An 18,370-nucleotide genomic window follows, 5' to 3' on the forward strand; every position below is an offset into this window, starting at 1 on the left:
TACCAAGTAGGAGGTGTTCCTCATATTCACATGCTGTTATAGATAAAGGATGCCCCAAAATTTTGAACAGACAGTGATGAATCTGTCTTGTGTTTCATCACACAGTATATGATGTGCCATCCCAAAAGACGGTGGTGAAAAGAGTTTGAAACAACAAGTTCATCATTTTTAAACTCATAGATGTGGGAAATACAGTCATTGAAAATACAGATGCAAAGGTACATTTTATACAAAATTTCATTTTGGAATCCCGCAACCTGCCATTTTACAAGGATGAGTAAGCAGCTTTTTGTCTGCAGTAAGAAATACACTAAAACAAAAATCACTGAAAAATCCATGCAACCCGAGCAGAACAGAGGCTTCTAACTATATTAAGAACTACAGTCTGTCATTCTGAAAATGTGGAATGCGAACATGGACATAAAGTTTGTTATTGACGAATCCATCGCTTTTGCTCAATACATCACTTCATATATTACACAATCAGAGAAGTCAGAGATGAAAGAGATGTATGTGGGAGGAGATTTCTGCAGAAGAGTCTTACTAAGAAATTGTATAGCTTCAGATTGAGAATGCTTTCCCACAGAGAGATAGGATCTTATGAGTGCCCGGGTCTGTGAAGCTTGGCTACTTTGTTCTCAAAGTCAAGGGAAATTGTTTAGGTAAGTCTAGGCCTTGCATGTACATGAAATAGAGTGTTAAAGTCTTTTCCAGATATTCAATATCTAGCAGAGTTTGATACAGAAAGTAGAGGTATTGTGAAGTCAAATATGTTGGATATGTGCAATCCAAGAAGGAGTAGACACCTAAAGCCCGATTCACAGAACTAATCTGAGACAAAATCCTGAACTTCCTACTTTTGATATTCACAGAATGCACTTACTACTTTTGGTTAAACTTACTACTTTTGGTATTCACAGAAGGCAGTTAGTAGTAGTAAAGGGAGTCCTAACTTTACTACTACTAAATGCCTTCTCTGAATACCAAAAGTAGTACGTTTAGCCAAAAGTAGTAACTTTAACCAAAAGTAGTAAGTTTAACCAAAACCAGTAAGTGCATTATGTGAATACCAAAAGTAGTAAGTGCCTTCTGTGATTACCAAAAGTAGTAAGTTTAGGATTTTGTCTCAGATTAGTTCTGTGAAATGGCCACCTTGAGAACATATGCCTCTATGAAGTACTTCAACACTGTAGACATAAAAGTAATGTAACAGAAAAAATAGAAGATGGGAAATATGCAGTAGTTGGGTGTAACAGTTGTTTGCAGAGACATAGTAAAGGAAATTTCATTAACCACTTAAAACTGAGTTGCCAAGCTGCAGACAGAAGAGAATTTTTCTCTTGGGATCTTCTGCAACGGAAGCAGAACTACTAGGAACTACGACTGCTACAAAGACTCTTTCAATTCTGCAAAAGACAACATTCAATGTCCAGTCTTTTCAAACTACTTGCAAATGCTGAAAGATGAGATCGAACAGGAAGAAGTTATTGCTGCTGAGATAGCTAAGGAGAGTTCACAATGCAGCCACATTTCTGGCCAATGAGACAACATCTACTTGGACAAGCAGTTATTCAAAATGAAGCATCCATAGCCATGTGTGAGGTGGATACTCCAATGCAAAAACAAGAGAGAGAAGTGTTGATTTGGAACACTTAGTAGGACAAACAAAAAGAAAGCTATTTCAAAGTAAAAAATAAAATAGAGCATGGAATTCTCCACGAGAAGAAAGAATGTGAATGCTCTTCATTTAAACCAGTTTTACATTAGTGATTAAGGTGGCACTGGGAAAAGCTTTCCAATTAAATTTCTAACTTATATTTCTGTTTTTTTGTATTACATGTTTTGAAGTAATACATGTTTATATGTATCAAGATGCATCTAGTATCTCAGAAATATTTCTTTAAAATACTCATGAAGAAGCTCTTTATGTATAAAGAACACTTGATAGCCTTCCCCACCAGTTTCTTTTACCAGGAGCAGATGCTAGAAAACTCTCATAAAATTGATTGTTGCTTTCTGGAGCTCTGGCAACTGCTCCTAACACACCCATATATCTACTCACACATCCACTCACTTATCCACACAGCCTCTGACTCACCCATATAGCCAGTTAGACAGCTACTCACTCACCCATACATCCACCAACATTTCAGTCACACATGCACCCTCTCACTCATCTATATCGCCAGTTACAGAGCCACTGACCCACCCATGCAGGCATGTATACATCCTTGTAATCCCCCATCTAACCACTCATGCATCTACTCACTCATTCATATACCCACTCAGGTACCCTGTCACTAGCTTATATAATCACTCACATACCCAGTCACTCACTCATTCCTACCTAACACCCACTCATCGACCCATACAGGCACTCATGTACCCAATCTCTCACTCATATAAAAGTCATGCAGCTACCCACTCACCCCTTCAGCCACACATAAACCATATAAGACATGCATAAAGCTACTCACCCACCCACTCATTCACACATACAGATACTCAGACAGACACTAACTTGCTCATATAGATACTAAGATAAAGTCATTGACAAATCCAATCATTCATTCACTCAATTACTAATCCGCTCATACACTCACCCGTGCACCCAGTCACATGCAGTCATTCATGAACCCACTCATTTTCTTATATATATTGGCTTACATAGCCACTCACTCACCCATGGAGCCACTCAAACACCCCCTCACTCATCCATACAGCCACTCATATATCCATTTACTCATCTGTACAGCCACTCATACACCTTCTCACCCACCCATACAGTAAATAATGCACCCTTTCACTAAGACATTAAGTTACTCAAATGCTCACTCACTTACCCATGCACCCTCTCACTCATCCATATAACCACACATGCACCCACTTACACACTCATCCAGCCACTTACACAGCCACTCACTCAGCCATAGAGTTACTCACACACTCACTCATGCAGTCATTCATACACCCTCTTACTCCCCCATATAGCCACTCATGCACCATTCATTCATCCATATGCCCACTCATGCACCCTGCCACACATTTACACAACTCATATACCCACTCATCCTTTCAGCCACTCAACACCCACTCAATCACCCATACAGGGACTTAGGCACCCACTTATCCATATAGCTACTCACATAGTTCCTCACTCACTGATTAAGTTACTCACACACTTTCTCACCCATACAGCCAGTCATTTACCCTCTCACTACCTATATAGCCACACATATACCCACTATGCATCTTATCACTCACTCATACAACCACTTACACATCTACTCACTTCCTCGTACAGCTACTTATCACCTACTCACTCATGCATACAGGTAGTCATGTACCCTCTCACTCACTTAGCCAGTCACACAATCACACACTCACCCATACAGCCACTAATACATCCTGTCACACACCCATATAGTCACTCCAACAGATACTCATTCACCCATAAAGTTACTCACATATCTAGATAATCATCTATATGCAAACTCACACACCAACACAGAGAACAAGACGTATTCACACTATTATAAACATATAAGGTCTAGAGAAGAACGTTTTTTTACTTTAAAAAAACGTTTTTATGAGCAATTTTGTTTTTTCTTGGTGCTTCTTTTATTTAGAAGAAAAAAGAAACAGAGGGTCTCATTATGATGGCGGACTGGCATCAGTTTGCCCTCCCTCATAACAAGGATGGGACCGACCGCCAGACGTGCGGCCCACTGGCCCAATTAGGATGCTCCCGCCCTACTGGCGGGTGCATCCTGCCCTTTTACAATTGCGGACCGTGCTGCTGGCTGCATTACCGTCTGCAATGGTAAAAGGGCATGCAAAGCATTTCCCTGCACCTTGTGGCAGGTACCATGCGGTGCCTGCCACCTGGTGCAGGGAACTGCAGGGGGGTACAATAGGTAAACCCCAAGTGCACCCCCCGGGGGCTGCAACGAGGCCCCAAAGCCAATCCCTGCCAGCCTTCCTATGGCACCATCACCACCATGGAAAGGCCTGTGCGCAACCCACATCATAACATGGCTGGCAGTGCCTGCTAGGCAGCACCACCATATTACTGGCCCAGCTCCGCCCGGCTGGCAATCATAACGATTGCCGACTGGCGGAAAAGCTGTGGATGGACTTTGCATCTGCCACGATACCCACCGCCATGTGATGGGGGGTATTACTCGTTACAATAGAGTAATGTTCACCACCACCGGCTCTGCAGTGGCGATCGTTACCCCATCGTAATGAGCCCCATAGTTCTTTGCAACCTAAAGTACAAAACTTGTAGTAATATTTTTTATCCAAAAAAAAACTAACATGTGAGTATCTATAGATGAAACAAGCACAGTAATGGACTGCTCTCCCATCCCTAGAATGGTGTGGCATTTGAAACAGAATTGCACAACAGCCGTGAATTCAAGGACCTGGGTTGGAGGAGAAATGGCTAGAGTCAAGCCAGATGAGGTGCCAGGTTCAGCACTGCTCGAAGATGATGGTGGGTTGTCTCACTTCTCTCTCCATTGGAGCTCTTGACAGCTGAGTAGAGTGAATGGTCCTCAGATGTTTCATTATACTTGTGGTTCTGCTAGAAAATTTCTGCTCAGAACCATGAGACAGCACTCTTTGGTGCATAGCGTGCAAGTCACCTTTCTGACATTCACTTTTTTTTCCCAACGGGGATGCTGAAGAATTCCCAAAACTTGATTTGTTTTTTTGCATGTGCTGGCTCCTCTTCATGGGAAGAATTGCTGTCATTCTCTCCAGGTGGTAGTTGTGGAGCAGACACAATTTTTCTGAAAAAAAGAACACCAAAAAAAAAGAATTGGCAAACACAACAGAGCTGTAGAAAACGCATCTTCGCTCTCAAAAAGATAAAGGAATTGGGTGAGGCATCTTCTATTATTTTTTCAATGGTGTTTAACCAATCAAAACCATTTGTTTCTGAGTCACATAGGATACGCAACGCCTTCATGCTTACGTTACGGTGCCATCACAAATTCACAAAATACAATAAAAGAAACTTTAAAAAGTATTTGCACTATAAATCTACGAGTTTTAGTGTTGTAATACTAAATCTCTTACTTTAAAGAAAACTTTAAAAGTGTCGATATAAGTGCTTTCGTTCTGGGCTGTGGCTTGACGCCAAGTGAAGATGGCGGCGTTTCCATCACCGGGATAAGGCGGCACAGGTCGGCTGTCCTTTTTGTGTGAAACCAGCGTACAACAGCGGGCCAGCGGGCAGGTCCGAATGAGAGAACCCCTTGCTGCTCACCGGGTGATGAAAACAGCTCGCAGCAAGTGAGGGAGAGGTTTATCTTTCACGCTTCTCTCTGTTACCTCAGGAATGTGTGCCATTTTGTGTTGCGGTTGCTCCATATCAATGTATTGCGGACCTGGGTAGACGGTTGCAGCACTGAGGAGGCTATTTTAGAATCCTTTCCTAGTTTTCTTTTGAAAGCGAAGAGAATAATTTTGACTATACTAGGTACAGGTGGAATGTCACACAGCATGAAGTGAGCCTGACCTTGCTGGAAAGTATAATATAATACAGAGCTGTCCAATAGACATTGTATGACTGTCTCATTTGTGTCCACTGCTGTAGCATGTTTACAATGGCTAAAAAGAAATAATCTTGTTCCCCCTCAGTCTTATATATGATGTGGTCTGAGTACAATAACGCATCTACACTGTAGGAGGAGCAATTATAAAGGAGAAATGTATGAAGTCTTTGGATGAGGTGAAACAATTTAGTAGGTTTTTCATGTTATATGGAGAGTGGTGACTGAGCTTTTACCCATCCTTGTGGGTCCACGTTTGCTGGCTTTCATAGTTCCAGTCTAACATGATACAGCTTTGAGAAATCGCGCCTCCATTCATTGCAAGATAACTCATCATTAAGGAAAGTTGTCGGATAACTGTGCTCCTTTTCAAAGAGTGGGTCATATTGTATGGTTTTCTTTCACTTATGGGACGAATAAGGAGGTCCAGCTCTGTTACCCCGTCTCCAGCATGTAGATTTATCAGGACTCCACAGTCTTTTCAAAACTTGCCACCATGGAATCATCTTCAACCCCTTCAGCTAAAAAATGTTGCACCTTCAATTGCGACAACTGTGACTACTAACCTGGTGAGTTCTGGAAAAGGCCTCCACAAAACATATGAAAAAAGACCCACCATCTCCAACAAAATCTCCCCCTCCTGTCTTGTTAGACCTCTTACTTGAAGAAATCCAGGCCTTATGACCCTTTATGGAAGAAACAAACACTAAATTACAATTTCTTATGGAGAGGTAGTCTCAAATGGATGAACGCTTACAAGCGGTGGATCGAAATGTTTCCTCGTTTGGTATGACTGAGAGCAAAGCAGGTTCTCTTCAATCACAGGTCTCTTCTCTGCAGAAATAAGTTGAAGACTTAGAAAACAGGAATAGAGGAAATAACTTATGCATATATTGTCTACCGGAAAACACGGAGGGTCCAGACCCTCTCACCTTCTTCAACAACTTTCTTCCCAAAGTGTTAAAATTGCCTGAAGGCACCCCTTTGAATATTCAACGAGCACACAGATTGGGTCATCAACAAGCTAACCATTAGCTAATAACACAATTCTTTTCCACTTCCTCTTTCGAGGTATCTTATCTGTTAACTTGTTGGTGTCTCGGATCTTGTCAAATACAGCTGTCCCTCTGCCCCTCCTGCTAGTCTTGGTTAGTCCATTCTTCCATGTGGTTTCTTTCCGCATCTTTGGAGTTATATAGGTATGTGTTATTTTATTTGTGTTTTTCTTTCTGTTCCTCTTTCTCTAAGTTCTCTCATTATTTTCTCTTCCTTTTAACTTCCTTTTTTATTGACCTATTCTATTCCCTTCTTTTGTTTCTATTTTTTTCTTCTCTATGACAATTTTTTTGTTGTGCTGTTTTTATTACAAATGATGTGGTGGTGTTATATTTTATCTAAACTAAACTGCGTCTAGTTTACTATGTGTTTCTTCTTTAATAATGATTAACTTACGTCACTGAATATTGTCTCTTAGAATGTGCAAGGCTTAAATGCTCTGATAAAAAGACAACGTGTTTTAACACATTTAGCTAGATTAAAAGCGGACATAGCTCTGATCCAAGAATCACATCCTACAGAAAGCGAGTCCTTAAAGTTAAAAAGAGATTGGGTAGGTGGAGTTTTCTTCTCTCCAGGGGACGATAAAAGAAATGATGTTGTTACGTTATGTCACAAATCTCTTTTTGGTAAACTTGTGTCTCAACAAAATGATAATGTGGGCTGCTTGCTTTTTACCGAATTACTAATTGGGAAGGCTCCACTCTCTATTCAATATGTTTGCACCAACCAAAGGTGATTCCCTTTTTTGGTCTCACCTTACAAAGAAGTTGTTAAAGTATTTTCAAGACAATCTCGCTTTAGCAAAAGATTGCAATCAGATTATATATCCCTTAATTGATTGCAATTCTTTGACTTCCTTCATAGCAAGTAAAGCCCACAAATCATGTGTACAAACAATTCAACAAAGAAAATTAATAGATGCCTGGAGAATTTGTAACCCTACTCTAAGAGAATACACCTATTTTTCCCCAGCTCATCAGACCCATTCACGCGTTGACCATATTTTTGTTTCACATAATACTTCTCAATCCTTACAATCTGTGGAAATTGGCTCTATATTATTATATGACCACACACCCATCTATGTCTCATTGAACTTGCTTAACAGACCAAGGGCCAGATGTAGGTAATTCTATTTTACCGATTCATAAATACCAAATTTTACCGATTCGGTATTTATGAATCGGTAAAATAGAAGTAGGTAAAATCGGTAATTGAATCACCGATTCCGTAAAAATCGGTATTTACCGAATCGGTAAATACCGAATCGGTAATGCCCATTGATTCCTATGGGCATTGAAGCCAATAGGAATCAATGGGCATTACCGAATCGGTATTTACCGATTTGGTAAATACCGATTCCAGCAAGGGTGCAGGGTGTGTCACTTTGACACCCTCTAGCACCTCAAATACTGGCATGTGTGCCACAGACATGCTCTAAGGGCATGTCTGTCTGTCACATGGCATAGGTGTGCACACATGTGCATGCACACCTGGATTCGGGTGGTAAAATACCGAATCTGTAAGGCCTTTGGGACTCAGAAGAGTCCCACCTACATCAGGAAGTTACCGAATTGGTAAAAATACTGATTCATTATTTTACCGATTCGGTAAATTTACGAATGTTTATCGAATGTTTATCGAATCTTATAGCAGCTAAACTTAAGTTCAATAAGAAATCTACAGACAATGCCTCGTTATACTTACTGAAATCCAGTGCAAGATTTTATGGTGGACAGAATAAATCTCTTAAACTTTTAGCTAACTATCTTAAGGCCAAAAAGCATAAGTTTAACACTGATTCAATTATTGATGATCAGCAGTTGCCTAGATATAAAGATTCTGAAATGTTATCTCTTATACGAATCACTTTACACACCGGAATCGTGCTCTACAAATGGTAAAATCTCTGAGTATCTCTCTTCTATAGAAAAAAAGGAATTACATAATGCATTGCACACACTAAAAAAAGATAAGGCCCAGGACCGGTTTGTTTTAAAGTATAATTTTTTCATGCACTTCTCTCATTTACTTCTGCCCAATTTAAACAATCTTATAACCTCTTTTTCACATGTAGGTACTTCCTCTGGATCCTTTTTGGAGACTTTAATGTGTCTCATACCTAAAGAAGAGAAGGACCCTCATTTCAGTAAAAACTACAGACCCATTTCTTTGGTAAATATTGATTACAACATTTTCTCCAAGGCCTTGGCCCTGAGGCTGGATTCCTTTCTCCTTCAACTGTTGGTTTTGTTATAGGATGCTTACTTGTAGATACTACTCACCTATTTTTTATACACTTTCTAAAACGTCTCATTTACCTAACTCTATGGCTGCTATTGCAATTGTTGCAAAAAAAGCGATCAATATAGTATATTGGCTTTTTATTTTTTCAACACTTAAACGGTTTGGTTTCGGTTAAAAAATCATAGACCTAATTTCCCTTTTATACTCAACCCCCAAAGCAGCAATTTTTACTATTGGTCTTGCTTCTTCATACTTTAATTTGGGAAGAGGAGTTTGACAGGGATGTCCTTTATCTCCTTTTCTTTTTAACCTAGCCTTAGAACCTTTTTTATCTAGAATTTGCCAGAACCCGAACATCTATGGCTTTGCATCCAATAAGGTACATATTAATTAAACTGGTGGCATATGCAGATGATATTATATTATTCTTTTATAACCACATTCCTTCCTCCCTACTTTTTTTACTAGAAGTAACAGCCTATTGCACTATTTCTGGTTATAAATTAAACAATGACAAATGTAAGATACTACCTAACTAATTTTTTTTAAATATGACTTTAAATTAGCCAATTTCAAATGGAATCCTCAGCACATTAAATATTTAGGCATGTATTTTACCTCATCAATCAAATCATCGATTTCCATTAATATTGATAGGTGTTCACTAAAAATCCCTGCTCTGACAGAAAAAAGGCCTCCTCTCCTTCTTTCCTGGTAGGGACGTTCAGACACTATCAAGATGAAGTTGTCCTCCATAGTAATTTTCACTATCTCTAACATATCAACTGCCATACCTCAAACTCAAAATTTTTGTCAAAAATATCAATTTACTTTTCTCATCTTTTCTCTGGCATGATAAAAAAGCTTGCATGTCGTTAGTAAAACTCACATGTCCAAATTTAGAGGGAGGAGTTAACTTTCCTGACTTTCCCCATTATCATATAGTATTTTTATTGCGTCAATCTTCTAGATGGTTATTTGAAACCACACCAGAATCTCCACTCTGGGTATTGCTCATACGTTGATCCTTTTTCTTTTCAAGAATACCTGTCTTTTTCTCAAAAACCCTGTCAATTATCCACACTGATTGTTGAACCCACAAGCAAATTATTAGACACAATTTTATTAGACCAGCCCCAAGAAATTGAAGCGTTTTCTAAATCTACTATATGGCATAATAAATTCTTAACGATCAAAGATAAATTACTTTATTTGAAAACATGGAGACAAAAAGGCCTAATATTGGTTAACCCTTTCGCTGCTGATGACGAGCTCAGCTCGTCATCACCCACGGGTGTCGTGTGCTGATGACGAGCTGAGCTCGTCATGAATAATGGTATTAAAGGATCTGCAGCACAGGGCAAAAATCCCCGCAGCAGCCATGTGGTTAATCAATTATTTGATGATAATAAGGTTATGTCTTTTTCTCATGCTCGTCCTTTGTTTAATTTCTCTCTCTCCTTTTGAAATAGGTACCAATTATTGCAAAATGCCTTGACTCTTGCCTTTGATCAAGCTAACTTCATTCCTACTTCCTCTTCCACTAACACCAAATGAAACACGCTTTTTTCTTAGTGCTTGTCCCAAAGCTTCCACCATTTACGCTCACCTACAAAAGCCAAACATCAACAGAGAAAAAACTAAGGTGGAGCTGACTTGGGAACTATGAGGTCCTTTAGGATGGTGGGCGGACTTTGCCCGCCCGCCATCCCCGTGCAACACAGGACCGCCCGCCATCGGAGTGGCGGTCCTGCCTTGGCCATTAGGATGCACCCGCCACACTGGCGGGCGCATCCTGTATTTTTACCATTGCGGCAAGTGGTGCTGAAAGCTCCGTCCGCCGCAATGGTAAAAATGCACGTTGTGCATTTCAAAGCACATCATGACAGGCACTGCGCGGTGCCTGCCATGTTGCACTTTGAAATGTGGGGGGTTACCATAGGTACCCCCCATGTGCACCCCCCACTTCCCCCCGAGTCCCAGGGGGCCCACAATGGGCCACCGCAGGGAGTCTGCGCATGCCTTCCGCCACGGAAAGGCATTCCCCAAAGCCCATCATAATATGGCTGGCAGTGTCTAATAACACCGCCACCATATTAAATATTGTCCGCCCCGGCCGCAAGGCGACCCGGGCGGAAAAGCGGTGGACGGTCTTTCCGTCCGCTGCGGTCCCCCTGCCATACTAATATGGCGCCCGCATGGCGGTGGTGATCCGCCCAACATCCTAATGTGCCCCTTGATTTTGATATTGTCTGGTCTATATACCTATGGAATAAAATCTGGCCTAAAATTAGAAAAACTTCTAGAGCAGCGAATACTACACTGAGACTTTTCTTTATATATAATAGATTACTTCTCTCTCCTGTATCCCTACATAAGATGAACTCTTACATATGTGCTACCTGCTGGCCCTGTTCCCTAGCACATGCTGATTTGAAACACCTACTCTTTACTTGCCCCAATACTCATAAGTTCTGGAAATGTGTTTGGGATCAAATTACCCTTATATTTGATTATACATTACCTTTCTCTATTACTAATATTTTTTTAGGTGCTTTTTCCGATGATTGCAACAACTATTCATTAAATGCACACATTTTGGATCTACTTATAGGGGTGGCTTTCTAACAAATTACTAAACATTGGAAAGACTCTTCTAAATTATAATTTCAAGCTTGATGGTATGCAGTTTGTCATAATCACAGATTAGACACAGCTTATGTATATCCTATTTCCCTAGCTACTAAGCATTTGCAGTTATGGTCCCCAGTTACAAAGTTTATTGATCTTCAAGCTAATTTTTCTTGTGTATGTACTATTTCAGAACAAGAAGTTTTGAAGCCTCCTTGACATTCTAATTAATATATCTATGATTGCATATGCATGCTCTGTTATCAGACCTTGTTTATATCCTTATACATTCTTTCACTCTTTCTCCCCCTTACATGGATATTATAACCATAAATTTGTGTTTGTTCTTAGATCTTTTATATCATAATATGTCAAAGTAATGTATTGTTTTCTTCTGTTTTTTTCTTGATTTCTTTTTTCTGAAAGGAACTTATTTTTTAAACTTAAAAAAATAAGGGTTTACACCAGAGTCGCATACCCAGTGCGGTTCCAGATATATGTGCCCACACAGCGCGTAGAGGCGGCACAGCTTCCTGAAAAGTATGAAAACAACCTTTAAAAATGTTTTCCTTTAACATTATACCACTTTTATTACTTTATTAGTATTCCACTTATGTTAAACAAAACCCTAAATGTGTCTATACATCTGTTTCATTTCTGTCAAAACCATGCCGAAGCTGCAACGCCTTCACAACAGGTCGCAATGGGTGCAGGACTGCCACATTTTTTTAACAAAAGAATTATATTAGAATAAGCAAAATATTATGGTAGACACCTCACAACTACAATAAAAAAGAAAACTCACATGCAATAGTCTTTCCACCTTATGCCAAGATAATGGGAAGCAAACACTATACAGCCATCCAACAAGATACCACGTTCTAACTGACCAGTAGCAACCATAAATTGTGCAGACATTTTGCGTAAATGTGTGAACTCTTCCTCAATAAACAAGCAGGTGAGCTTCTATCCTGAGCCTGATCACATTTCACAGAAAATAAACCTCAACAGGAACTACTCAAAAATGCAAACAAAGAAGGTGCCCCAGTTGAAGAGCTACTTCTGTAAAACACAAACTATTATAAGTGCTGGGTTTGGTGAAAGCAAAGTGAGTGTATTTTGTTGGAAATTCCACCTTCCACATTGAAAAATGATGTTATATTATGTTAAAAGTATTTATAGAGAGCACTTACACCAGGCGATTTCATGGCGCTAGGAGCAGGGGGATGATGGCAGGGGAGTTACAAAATGTTTATTAATAGGCTTGTGAGAATGGAAGGGTTTTAAGAAGGGTTCTGAATTGAGCATAGCCAGTTACTGATCTCAGCTCAGTAGGGAGAGGATTCCAGAAACGGGGGGCAAGAAAGAAAAACCTGAGACCACCATGTTTTTTGCATTTGAAGGTGGGGACAATGAGCAGATTAAGGTGAGAAGAGCGGAGTTCACGTGAGGTAACATATCGGTGAATCCTGGAGGAAATAAAGGCAGGGCCCTGACCAGCAAGGGCTTTAAAGATGGTACAGCCCATTTTAAATACACAGCGTTTAGCTACCGGGAGCCAATGAAGGCTCTTCATCAGGGGGCTAACGTGGTGATGCTTAGGTTGATGGAAGATAAGCCTAGCTGCTTGATTTTGTACGAGATGAAGGCGATGAAGCTGGTATGCCGGAATGCCAACATAGAGTGCATTCGCGTAGTCAATGCGTGAAGTGACTAGGGCAAGGTGACAAAAGTGAGGGCCTCAGTGGTCAAGAACCTGCAGATCTTCCGAATTCTACGGAGATGAAATAAGCAGAAGGATACTACTGCATTGATTTGTCGCTTCAGGGACAGATCTCTACAGATGATAACCCCAAGACTTTTTACAGAATCCACTGGGCAAGGGGGACTGCCCATAGGTGAAGGCCAAAAGCTGGAGTTCCATGGGTTGGCAGCACCTCCAGTCAGTATGAGCTCCATTTTGTCGGGATTACGTTTTAGTTGGTTGGTATACAACCATTCGCTGATGGAGGTCATAGTGGATTGGAAATTGATAACTGATGTATTAGAAGAATCAATGTTGAACACCAGCTAAAGATCATCGGCATAATTGAAAGCTATGGCTGGACTGTTCTGTAGAGACGCAATCAAGGGTTGCATATATAGGTTGAACAAGAGGGGCGATAAAGCAGAGCCCTGGGGGACCCTACAGGTCAGTCTTGATTTCTCTACCGAGGAGTTGGCCAGACGGACAGCCTGGAAGCACTTGTGTAGAAAAGAGGAGATCCATTTGAGGGCCAGACACTGGATGCCGGCATTTCTGACACGGTCGATCAGAAGTTCATGATCGACCGTGTCAAAAGCAGCCGATAGATCTAACGGCACCAGGATCTGGGTGATTTTTTTATCTGCTCCTCTCCTGAGCTCATCCATGACTGCCAGAATTACTGACTCCGTGGAGTGTGCTGGCCTGAAGCCCGCCTGTCGGGGGTCAAGAAACTGTGAATGCTCAATAAATGAGCTGAGAAATTCATAAAATGAGCCTCTAGTATCTTGCTAAGATAGGGAAGCAGGGAGATTGGGCGGAAATTGCTCAACACCGATGGATCGGCATTAGGTTTTTTCAATATTGGAATGATTACAGCACTTTTATAGGTGTCCGGAACAATGCCCAGTTTGAGGGAGTTGTTGAGAAGTGAAAGTGGTGGATCAGGACAAGTAAGAAAGGCCTCTTTCAGAATGTGGGGGGGCAACAGTCATTGGGGGATCCGGACCTTTTTTAGGAGAGCCAAGAACTCTTCTCTGGAGATCGGGGGAATTTGGTCAAGCTTGAAGTGGTTTTTACAAGGTGTACGGAGAATAGAGGAGGCAGTGGGGGTAGGGATATTGTTCTTAATAGAGGTAATTTTGTCGATGAAGAATGAATTCAAAGAGTCACATAGTGTTTAGGAAGGGACAGATCTAGCGATCACCCTATCGGGTTGCTCATGCTCATTGACTATTGCAAAAATATCTTTGGCTTTCGTGGATGAGTTAGTGATTTTTGAAGAGAAGTAAGCAGTTTTGGTCTGAAGGATGGAATCTTTATCATACTTTAGCAGGGCTACATACACCGCTGTCTCATCGGGTGTATAGGCTCACCGCCATCGGTGCTCTGCTAGTCTGAGTGCCAGTTTTTTTCCTTTTAGGTCGTCAGAAAACTAGCTTTGGGCGTCGTGGGGACGTTTGAAATTAGTTTTCTTAAAAGGGGCGACCTTGTCACTGGCTAATTCTAGCCAATGCCCAAGGTTAGAAGCCTGAAGGCAGATGAAGGCCTGTTCGGTGGGAAAGGTGGCTGTTAACAATAAGCAAAAGTCACCCATATTGGCCTCATTCCAGTTTCTGGCCAGAAAGTTTCCCGTCAGGGGCGGCTTCGTGGGAGGAGTGTAGGACATGCTAAAAGTAATCAAATGATGGTCAGACCAGGTGCATGGAGAAACTAAAAGAGGTGTTATTTCCATATTAGAGGTCCAGACTTGGTCCAAGATATGCCCTTTGGCATGAGTAGCTTTATGCACATGCTGGGTACAATTCCTGCCTAATAAAAGGTCTGTGAACTCGATGGAGCTGGCACTCTTGTGTGTATCAGAGGGCCAGTAGTTGGAGTCTCCAAGAATAATAATCCTGCCGTGGTTAATGACTAGCTGGGACATTAATTCGCCGAATAATTGGGGGAACAGAGGCATATGATCAGGAGGTCGGTAAAGGAAAGCACAAATAAAGGAGAACTTAAGGGATTCAAATTTTAAAAATAAGGCTATCGACCTGGGGTAGAGTGCTGATCTCGAGAGAGGTGAATATATATTTCTGCTGGATAATAGCTGCCACCTCGCCCCCTAGCTTGCCCGACGCCCTGTTTGCTTGAAGTATGTAGTAGCCAGTAGGTACTGCTGCGAGGATGTCGGAGGTGGAATCGGCCGTGAGCCAGGTTCCCGACAAAAATTATCTGAAATCCTTCATGGAGATCAATGCATCCTAGATCTACTGGAGTGCAACCTGTTGTGACTGTGACAAGTGAGTTAATTCTTGCCTTCTTCTGGTCCAAGCAGAGTCCATGATTCTCCTTTTAAATTACTAGGAATATGCAAATGTGCAGATCACAAGTAACTCCTGTTTGGCCATAGCCTGTTCACCTTAGTAGTATGCAACAGGCTAACCACATTTTGCCAGGAAGATGGATTTATTACCAAAAGCACTGCCTACACATTTCCCATTGACTTTGGAGACGCGTTGTAATGCTGAACAATATGAGGACACCTTCACTAAGCAAAGATGCCCTGAGAGGCACCCTCATCTACTAACCCCGGGACCCCACCCCTAGTTCAGCGACTCCATCGCCAACTTCATCAGAACGCCCTGACCTCCACCGACTAAATCCTCCTCAGAGACCTAAACTTTCACTTTGAGAACAACAACGACAGCAACTCCACCACCCTGATCGCCAACCTCTCCAACCTCGGACTGAGGCAACTCGTCACAACGCCCACCCGCTCATGCTTAACCTCGTCTTCTCCTCAAGCCTGCACGTCTCCATCAGCCACACCACTGAACTCCCCTGGACCGACCACCGCTGCATCCACTTCACCCACCACACACCAGCGCACCCAACAGATCCCCGCCACCGCTGGAGCAAAATCACCGAAGACCAACTACATGCAAACCTCGCTCTCAGCTTACCCACCAAACCCTCCAACACCGATGTCGCTGCCCACAACCTCAGACGCTGAATCGAGGACTGCGCCAACACCCTTGCCCCGCTGAAGAAACCCCTCACAGAGACACCAGCAAGAGGGCCAGCTGATTCACCCCAGAACTCCTAGATTCCAAGCAAGCCTGCCGGAAACTAGAGAAGAAATGGCACAGTGAACAAACTCCGGACAGCCACGCAGCGCACAAGGACACCGTCCACAACCACCACAACCTCATCAGGGATGCCAAGAAGACCTCCTTCAAAGACCGCCTCAACAACAATGCACATGACAGCAAGGAGCTCTTCGACATCGTGATGGAACTCTCCAACCCCAGCTCCAACACCAAAGACATCCCGCCGTCACAAGCCCTGTGCGACTCCCTCGCCACCTTCTTCCACCGCAAGATAGCAAACATCCACAACAGCTTCAACACCCAGACAGGCCCAACAGACAGCAACACAACAGACCCTACTAACACCATCAACCACGTCCCCTTGCTAGTCTGGACCAGCGTGAGCATCGATGACACCATCAAGACCATGAGTACAATTCACTCTGGCTCTCCGTCAGACCCATTACCGCACCACGTCTTCAACAAAGCAAGCAGCTCCATCGCACCCCACCTACGAAACGTCATCAATTTCTCCCTTGAGACCGCAACCTTCCCAGAGAGCTGGAAACACGCCCAGAGCAACACCCTACTCAAAAAACCCAAGGCAGACCCAAGAGACCTCAAGAACTTCTGACCCATCTCTCTGCTCCCCTTCCCGGCCAAGGTCATCGAGAAAATCGTTAACAGACAGGTAACCTGATACCTCGAAGAGAACAGAATCCTGGACCCTTCCCAATCAGGGTTCTGCAGCAACCACAGCACGAAGATCGCCCTCATTGCCGCCACCGATGACATCAGGACCCTGCTAGACAACGGGGACACTGCAGCACTCATTCTACTAGACCTCTCCGCCGCCTTCGACACCATCTTCCGCCGCACACTTCTCGCACCCCGCAATGCCGCAGGGATCTGAGACAAGGCTCTGGAATGGAACACCTCCCTCCTCTCTGGCAGAACACAGAGCATCTGCCTCCCCCCGTTCCGTTCGAAAGCCTGCAAAATCATCTGCGGCGTACCCCAAGTATCCTCCCTCAGCCCGACACTGTTCAACATTTACATGGCCCTGCTCGCACACGTTGCCCGACAGCACGACCTCAACATAATCTCCTAGGCCAAGACACTCAACTGATCCGCTCCCTCACCAAGGACCGCATCACGGCCAAAGCCAACCTCCATGAAGGAATGAAGGGCGTCACCGACTGGATGAAGATCAGTCATCTGAAGCTGAACCCGGACAAGATGGAGGTCCTCATGCTCGGCTCCAACCCATCAGCCTAGGATGGCTCCTAGTGGCCAACAGCACTGGGGGCAGCCCCGACCCCCACCGACCACGCACGCAACCTGGGAATCATCCTCAACTCAACGCTCTCAATGACCAAGCAAGTCAACGCTGTCTCCTCCTGCTTCAACACCCTCCGCATGCTCCGCAAGATTTACAGATGGATTCCGACAGATACTAGAAAGACAGTCACCCAGGCCCTCATCAGCACGCAGCTCATCACTCGATTACAACGCATCCAAAACGCCTCGGTGGGGCTGATCCTCGATGTACCACTGGGCTGAACTGGGGTGGCTTGGTGAGCAAAATAACCATGGATTAAACCCAGATCTGTGACCGGGGGTGAATGTTTTGCCATTGTGCAACATTCCATCCATCATCTTGTTTGTTTTGCTCCTCGATGTACCACGACACAGCCACATCACCCCCCACCTGAGAAACCTGCACTGGCTCCCCATCAACAAGAGGATATCCTTCAAGCTCCTCATCCACACACACAAGGCACTCCACAAGACCGGCCCCGCCTACCTCAACAGACGGCTCTCCTTTCACACCCCCAACCGCCAGCTACACTCCGCCGACCTCTCACTCGCCACCATCCTGCGCATCCGAAGAACGACCACCAGTGGGCGATCCTTCTCCCACCTCGCCGCCAAGACATGGAACGCCCTCCCACTGAGCCTACGACAGACCCAAGACCAGCTAACCTTTAGGATTACACTAAAGACCTGGCTGTTTGATCAGTAGCGGCCCCCACCTCCGACCCAGCACC

The sequence above is a fragment of the Lissotriton vulgaris genome, chromosome 8 (genome assembly GCF_964263255.1).
Source record: "Lissotriton vulgaris chromosome 8, aLisVul1.2, whole genome shotgun sequence".
Lineage (NCBI taxonomy): Eukaryota > Metazoa > Chordata > Amphibia > Caudata > Salamandridae > Lissotriton > Lissotriton vulgaris.